Below are 9,379 nucleotides of genomic sequence, written 5' to 3'. Positions count from 1 at the left end.
ATTATTATAATTCAAACAAGCATAATATACAATTGAAGATCAAATTGCAACTGTGAGATTGTTTTAACATTATCCAAGAGGGGTACTTTTATTGATATGTCTTTAATTTGCTCCGCTAAAGTTTCAGCTACTCCAACAACTGGTGGATTGAGAAAATAGTTTCATCGATTGAAATGCTGTGAAACAAATGAACTCTGAACTTCGAATGGCGCAAACAAAAATAAAAAATATAGTATGAACATAAAAATAAATAAAAGCAACACTATGATCATATCCATGGACAAAAAGGCACACGAAATGAAAACAGACAAATAGAACATATGAAATTTTATGAAAATCTTGGCTTAATGATTGCAGGAGATTGGAAATAATTGAATAAAAGCAATCGCAGGAAAAACGGCTTTCCCACGAAACTATGAAATGCTTGAGAAAATAAGAGCTGGAATATTTAGAAGAGTAGTTAGACTCATACTGTCGTATGTTTCCGGAATATGGACAACGACCAAAAGACACAGGAATAAGATACAGATGACGAAAAAGAGATAACTCCAGAATATTCCAGACAAGAATAGGCCAGACTCCATCAAAAACAAAGCATACAGAAAAATATTAGAAGTATACACAGAAGAAAATCAATTAAAATGGTTTGGACATGTGAAAAGGATGAGTCTTCGAGAAGAATATTAAAATCCAGTATAAAATAGAAACAGACAAAGACCTCAATGGACGAAATTAATTGAGCGATTCAGAACGAGGGGAAGAACGTATGTAAAATACTACCACAAACAAAGCACCGAAAGACATGGTAAGAATCTTGGAAGAAAGACTCCTTCAAAAAAGAGACTCTAAATGGATGTCGCGAGCTGCAAAATCAACAAAGAGATAGATATAACTTTCAAATATTCTACACCCGTGATCTTTTCTATCTTTTGTGAGGAGAGTGGCACAATAGTCAACACCTGTAGTGGAAAATGGGGAAACAGGACTAACACGATGCTTTGGTAAATTTTCAATTATTGGCTCTATGGTTCTGGGTTCTGTTAGGATAATTTTTCTGAATAAATCACGAGCTGATGATGGCCAATAGCTTTCGCGAATTGAATATGAAGTTTGCTGAGCTCTTGCATGTAACGCGTACACTGAAATCCTACTGATGCATTTCCATGTTGACACTAAATATGATTATAATAAAAAGAAAGTACAAAAAAAACAACAAAGTTGTGAAATAGTTATTCACGTAACAGTCCATTCGTCTAAGTTTCGACATAACTTATACCACTTCTGATTCTTAGAATCATCACAAGTTCCTTTACCATTACTGTAATTTCTTAGTATCAGAAATATCATTATTTACTATGGTGAAAATATTTGACTTTGAAAAAACATAAATGACAATTAGGAGTAATTCATTCATTTATTCACTCATCCTATATCAAAGGTTATTTTGATAATTCAGTTGTTGTATGAAGAATATAAATATATACAGGGTAGACGGTTTGAAATTATAATAATTTAATTTTTAATAAACTGTGTAGCCTGTACATTCTCTGCTTAATAAATAGCGAAATAATAATATTTATTCGACTTACCTCGTACGTAAATCATTACATTGAAAATATTTCCAAATATAAAGTCAAAAACTGTAATTCCATCAAGTCCAATAAACCAGTTCTCATTTTGAGTAGACATATACTCTCTAGCTGCCCGTTTTATTTGTTCGAAATATTTTACTTTCAAATCCTAGCATAATTTCATGAGAATCCATCCCCAATATTTCATTTAACAACGAATGATTCAATTGAAGATTATGTGCAATTTTCCAGATACCAAAATGTGGTTCATTTCCATCATACGTCAATATATTAACAACATTTTCTTGATGTAACTCAACGTATTTTCCATTGCAACAGGTTGAACATTGCCAGAATCTCGCAATCTGCACGCCAATCTTGTGAATATTCATTTTCGACAATTCCTACATTTTGTAGACTCCGAAATACACAGTGAGTATATCAAACGCTTCTTCATTTGAATAATAAAGTCCTAGAAATGAGTGAGTTTGCATTCGAAAACAATCGCAAACATTCAGAATATCCACTCAAATTTATTGCGCTGATGTTTTTACCTTTCTAAATTTGCGTTGTTTCAACATTCTTTTTATAAAAACGTTTTTATTTTTTAGTGGCATTATCAAAAATATTGAGGGTCAAATAATAAAAGAACAGTGACCTATTGAAATATTTGAGATAACCTTAAAAAACAGGATAAACAAAACAATCTCCAAAAATAATGTTTTGAACGAAACGCTGATTCAAACTAAGAGGTTTGGTGAAAAACCAGAATATACGAAGCAAAAAATATATAGAAAATAGAAGGCAGAAGGAAGTCCAGTGATGATTGAACAGATGACGATATTTTTTAGACTTTTTGACATTAGTAGAGGAAATGCCCACATATTCTATGAATGTATTGAGAAAACGGAGCAATCAGAGAACTTGAAGTCCATAAAATAATTATCGTTTTATCTTATCGATTACAATCACAATGAGTAACTGGAAAGGAAAAAATATATCTAAGCATCATATTGAGAATATACGGAGCTAGATCACCATGAATCTATAAGAATGTGAATTTAAGTCAGAAGGTTTCCTATTTTACCAATACATAAAAATATAAGCATCTTGATTTGGAAGCACAACTTAAAGAATTGCAGTTTCTCAAATATGCGGTTTATTTTTTATTTCACCATTAATATTTTATTATGTTACAAGCTCGCGAAATGAGTCCTTAGGCCGGCCCTGTCCAGCTACACTCAAATTTTGAAATTTGGTCTTTCATCTTTTTTTTTATAAATGGCGGATGCACCTTTTATGAACTTTTTATTATAGAAGGTGATTTATTATAGTATATCTTTTAAATAATTTCTAGGAAAGTTAACTTATTATTTTCTTGTGTTGTAAAACTTTGTAGGATTCTATTTTTAGCATTTGAATAAGTTTATGTAGCGCAGTAAGCTTTGAATAAGAAGTCCTTGTGAAATGATTGGATTAATAAAAGTAATCGCAGAAATTGTTTAAGTGAAATTTATAAGTAAATTATTATAATTTTAGAGTATTGTATAGTGTGTAAATAAATTAAGAACGTAAGAGACAGTTTATTAATTCACCCCACGCATAGAAAGAGTGTAAATGAAAACGTAATTATTAGAATAGATTATTTTGAAATTATTGAAATTGAATATTAGGTTGAAAATGTATCTGAAAGCCAGATTAACCTAACTGTCTTTATGTTCAATTAAATCTTTGCAAGCAGTAACGATTTTTGTCTAGCTGGAGAGGATTTAAAAGAGAATGAAATCATTTTATTTCCACCTAATGATGGGCAGCAGACCGATGAGAAAAGTGGAGAAAGTGACTATTTGCTAGGAGCGAGCTGGAAGTTACTTTCAACTCAGGAATGAAAAAAGGTTGATGTGATATTCTATATTATCCAAATATATAGTTCTGATTCGTATTCTCCATTTTACCAAATGGAATATAATACGTACCTAAGGGTGACAATTGGAGGTGCTAGTTTTGAAATCCCAGAGATACCTGGAGATCCCACATTTTTTTACAGAAAATATCCAATCAATTGCTGGGATTCAGATAAGTTTAGAATCTGGAAAAATAGTAGCGAACTCATAATTCGAAACAAACGAAAACATCATTAAAAACAAATTATTCTGTTACAAATTTCATTATTCTATCATGAAATGCTACTTTAAACATATTTCAGAGGAAATAGTGGTCACCTATCATTGCTAGTTCCAAATGACTCCATATGAAGTTTCTAATGTAGTGAGAAAATCATCTTCTTGTGTGTTACTTACTACATTGAACTTTTTGTGACATGAATTTAAATGTGAATGTAAAAATTGAATTTTGAAGAGCGATGTGATATAACTCATGATTTAATAAAACTTGAGAAGTTCTTCTATTAATATTTGACGATTTTTGTATTTTGTTCCTCAATAACTTTCTTGAATGATTTCCAAGCTGCTAATTTTCTTTGGTTTAGGTTTCCCTGAACTTTTCTGATTTGAGGTGCAATAAAAATTTCTTTGCCAAGCTAAGCTTCATTCAATTCTAGATGAATTTTTTGTTATCTGAATCTTTCATATTCTTTGTCCATAGTTTACACAAAATTTTTTGTCCCAATTTGATGTGAAACCGAGGTAGAAGAACTTGCTTCTTTTATCGGAACTGGATCAGCAATTGGTTTCGTATATAATTTGTTATATTGTTTTCTTATTTAATAATTCGAAGTGTACCAGGGTACAACTTCTCATCAAGATGTGACATTCATAGACCTTACTGTGGATATCGAAATCTCTAATGGCTCGCAATTGCAAGGTATAATTCACAGAGCGGTCTTGATGTTTTTTTTCCATCTCTCCATAGTCTCTTATTTGAAATCGGTGCTGCTATTGGCACCCTCCACGGAAATTTCCGTGGCTCACAGAAACTGATAAACTGAAGCTTTTTCCTATCTCTAAGCCTTACCGCGTGATCCGAAATCACCACCCTCCACAATGCTGTGAGTCCCCCGGTTTCAGGGATTCCGCCAGCTTGGTCCTCCCAGAATTTATCCTTCATTCGTTCAAACTCTTTGAATGAACCTCCCTTTTCTAGCGCCGCCTTAATGGCTTTGGCTATTTCGGCTTTTTTGAGCTTTTCAGCTTCCTTCCTGCATTCCTAGCATTTTAGGCCGCTGCAGTTATTGAGGGCGGTGGTATCTTAATTTATCGACTTTATTTTCTTTGTGAGGGTTCTCATTTCCCCCATCTTCCTTTTTATTTATATTCAGACCAGCGATGATCTCATCGATCTCGCTGAGCTTTCGTGTTATGGCATCTAAGGCTGTCTCTTCGTTTTTGGAGTTCTCCTCCCTCCAAGTTTTTTTCCTGGGCCCTCGTAGTACTACTTTGGCACCAGTATGGATTGGTGACCTTTTTCTCTATCCCAAGTAGGATCGAGAACATGTCCGTCCTTCTGAAGTCTTCGCTTGACTCCTACCCCTTCTCCTCGTCAACAATTGCCTCCTCAACCATTGTCGACTGCTTTATAGTCGAGAACGATTTGTCTACCATTTCCTGGTGCTTGCGAATAAGCTCCTGCTCGAAGAGCTCTCGGGCGAGGTCATCCTCGACGGCTTTCACATCCTCGTCATTCAATTTTTTGTCGTCTTCATCAGAAGACGACGTGCATTCCTCATCAACTATGATTTTCTTCCTATCGTAAGACAGAGATGGGTCCGTCTCCGAAGAAAGATTTATCCCCCTACGGCGTTTCTTTGATTTTTTAATGTTTTCCATAAAAAATCCCACGAGTGGGGACGAAATAAAAGTCCGGTGATGCAGGGCGCCCTTACCCCGCTAAGGCTAGATACTCTGGGAGGTCGCCTGGTATCCCAGAGGCACCGTTCAAGACTGGCTTCGTGCAGCCATTCATCCCATAGCCACGGTGGCTAACAACGTAGGTTTACGGATTTCTTATCCAGGTTTACTCAAATTTTTTGAGCTGATTCTTAGCTTCATTCCTCTCCACCCGTCCGTCAAGACGGCCCGAGAAGAGAGGAAGTTACTGAGCCACTCCACCAACGTCAAGGTCTTACAGCTCTCAGGAGTGGAACCTAACCTAACCTAACCTAACCTAACATAACCTTTTTTTTTTTTTGCCAGAGGTAGGGTGGAAGCTAATGCTTCCTCACAACGGGCGGGTGCAAATGCTGTGAGTTTGTGTGCGACTCTCACCCACTAAACCACCCTCCTCAATCCTCGGGTGTGTCGTACGCCGGGAGGACAACAATTGTCATTACATCAGCGTACAACACTGAATCCTTTGGATTTTTGAGCTGTTTCTTAGCTTCACTTCTCTCCACCAGTCCGTCAAGACGGCACAAGAAGAGAGAAAGTTACTGAGCCACTCCACCAACTTCAAGGTCTTACAGCTCCCAGGAGTGGAACCTAACATAACCTAACCTAACCTAACCTTACCTAATCTAACCTTACCTAACCTAACCTTACCTAACCTAACCTTACCTAATCTAACCTTACCTAACCTAACCTTACCTAACCTAACCTTACCTAACCTAACCTAACCTAACCTAACCTAACCTAACCTAACCTAACCTAACCTAACCTAACCTAAACCAACCTAACATAACCTAACAGTTGTTGTCATCGCACGCTGATAATTTCCACAGTATTTCTATTCTTTGCTAATTTGAATATTCTATTATAGAGGAATAAGTAGAACTTGAATGACACGCACGAAACAGTTATGAAAAATTGTGTTAAATTTCCATAAGACAGAAACGCTTCGTACGTCATTGAGGACTCCCTGCTTGAATCAGATAAGAAAGTCTTCAGAAGAACCGATGTTGAGATCAATCTCTTATGGCAAGTCACGTACGTAGGTAAGGTTGAGCTAAAAAACACGGTTGCAAGGCAACAGAAATTGATTGAAATAGTTGATAAATTCGTATAAATTGCAGAAAGCGATAACTTTGAAGAATATATTCTTCTAATGGATCTCTACTACGTAAGTTTGATTGAAACAAATTAGCACATTAAATTACTTGAGATATCAATTGTTATTTTTAACATACTATGACCTTATTACATGTAATTAGAGAATATTTTAAAAACTGGAGTTGATAATTTTTATGTCATTTTGAATACCGATACTCTAGCATTGAAGTTGAACCACTGGTAGAGAAATTAACGTCATAAAATGAAAGATAATTTTGTGATAAGTGGTCCGCCGCCAGTAGAACCTCTGCAAAACAAAACCTTGGGGCAGGTGTTCCTGGAAATACTGTCGAAAAATGATCTTGGTTATGGAATTATGGTATGTCAACTCAAATAACATATTTTCAATAGCTTTTTATAGATAAAATCATCCAGAGACTCTATTTCAAATCAGTGTTGACTGATTTTTGATACATTTTTTCTGAGAATTTTGTACAAGAGTTTTAAGCAAATATTTATACAGAACTGCAAAACAACTACAACTTTGGTAATGATGGTTGTTCTAAAACCGTTGCAGCCTTTAATGCTTTCAATTGGTAGCTGTACTCCATAGCGCTATTCCGTAACCGAATATTAGCTTTAATGCAGCTTTGTAAATCGGCAGCTTATTTTCCAGATTAAATTGGGCTTGTATCCCAATTAACCAATAGTATTGTCTTAGTTTCCTCCTTAACTGTTCCTTTTCTTAAAAAGCGAGTTTTTCGTGTTTTTCTTCGATCTAAGAGCATTACAATATATTTCATTTTTCCGTTCGAGGGTTTGATTGTTGTACATGAATCTTTCTTTAGGGAGAAAAGTACATTTACATTTTTATATTTTGTTGAATTGGCATTTTTTTATGTTAAGCTTATCAAACTAGAAAAAATGACGTAGATGATGTAGACAGCATTTTTTGGGCTAAGTTTAAAGATACAAACAGTATAAACCTAATGGAAGGAACTATTTGATACACGCAATTTGATATTTCTAGCAGTAAATTTTAATAGTTTTAATGCTAAACAGGAGCTTATATTATAGTTTAATCTCATTTTCGAAAACTAAAAATAGGAAATACTATTAAAAAGAGTTATCTTTTCCATCAGCGGACCATACTCACAACATAATAAGTGATGCATTCATTCCTTAAGATACCGAAAGCCATAAATTCTCGTTCCATTTTCACTTTTTTTGAACTTTTGAATCATATCGAAACGTACCCTTCAGCAGTGTCAAACTAGTCTGTAATCGTTTGGTATATCATTTTTTTAAAATAAGCCAAGCTTCAAGTTTCATAATGGCTACATGCCAGTTACTGTTTAATATATTGTGTTCGAAACTTCATTACTCACTATAGACACAACAACTTCACATATGTCAAGAAAATAAGTTCTCTGGATAACTTAAACGTTAACGTTTCAATAACGTAGTGAAATCAATCTGAGGGTGTAAGAAAGTGGTTCATCTTTTGGAACATTTGTGATATATTTCACTCCCTTTGTATATGTTACAGACCATACATAAAATCAGATCGTATGTATATGGCCTAGGTCGTATAAATACGGTCTAAATTGGGCAGACCGTATGTAAAAAATATGATATTTCATAGACCGTTTATATACGGACTATTGTGATTCAGACCGTATGCTCGATGGCAGTGTTTCCAAGCTCGTGGACAGTTTACCGCTTTTTTGCTGTTGTTTACAAAGTATTTTATCTGAAAATAACCCCAGCAAATCAAAAATTGGATTAAAAACTTCAAATATTCCATTAGAATCTATACATAGTGTAACAACTGAAGAAGACTTGGAAAATGTGATTAATTCCATTCGTGCTGACATTGCTAGCAATGCAGAAATCGAGCAATCGCATCAATCGGAGATAGAAATTGTTATAGAAACAGAAGAGGTCATAGAAGAGCAGCTGGAAGGAGTATTAGCGGAAAATTATGATAATGGTCAAGAAATTTCATGTCCGATATGCAGTACTTGTTTCAATCCCGTGAATAAAGAAGGTTTCATTGTTGGAAACCCATGTTCGGAATATATTTGCAGTTTTTGCACTAGAAACAGAAACATAGCAATGATAAGAAAAGCTGGTAACGATGGATTACAGCTATAGGCAAAACGAATGAAAGTAATATCAGATAGCACCCATCCAAAACCGAAAATCGGATCAACTGTAATAATTCCCGTTCCAGACGTCGATCGAAGCAGATGAGATTCTAGGTCAGTTTCAGTTGTAGTTCTAGAAGCCACACAAGATGGGTTTTACCGATTGGGAACAAAGTGAAATCTCCTGATTTGTATTCTTTGCGTATGTATTTTTATGTATAACTCATTTCTATAATAAATAAATAAAAAATTGTATTTAAATATCTTGGAAATATACATATGGCGTAGGTACAGCTAGGCCGTATATAAATAGACTAGACCCGTGACGCCCAAAGTGGTCTAGGTGAACCGCCAGGGGTCCTTGAGAGACTTGACAAAAAATGGGGGTCCAACAATCGTAACTGGCGTCCATGAAATTTTATTTGGTTTCGATAGTGAAGAACTAAAATCATTTCTTGACTTGTGGTGTATGTGCGTGAACTTGTTTAATTCTTCACAAGATATTCTGTCGATATAACTACCACCATGGATCATGAATCTATTTGACGAAACGGAAGTGTAGGACCTACGCGAGCTTAGCATTAATAAGGAGCTGATAGTGATACTTAAAAGAGTATATCAAAAATTTTGGCTGTCGGTAGAAATAGCCGTAAATATCCTGAACTGTGGGAAACTGTGCAAAACTTCATATATTGTCGAAAAAAGCTTTAGTGCC

The 9,379-nt window shown here is 35.0% G+C and overlaps 1 pseudogene; it reads left to right on the top strand.

Moving 5' to 3' along the window:
* Positions 1–8,194: 8,194 nt before the first annotated feature.
* On the top strand, positions 8,195–8,842 carry LOC130894513 (uncharacterized; annotated as a pseudogene).
* Positions 8,843–9,379: the final 537 nt, after the last annotated feature.

This window comes from Diorhabda carinulata, chromosome 5, assembly GCF_026250575.1.
Source record: "Diorhabda carinulata isolate Delta chromosome 5, icDioCari1.1, whole genome shotgun sequence".
Classification (NCBI taxonomy): Eukaryota; Metazoa; Arthropoda; class Insecta; order Coleoptera; family Chrysomelidae; genus Diorhabda; species Diorhabda carinulata.
This window is presented reverse-complemented; position numbering and strand designations above follow the sequence as displayed.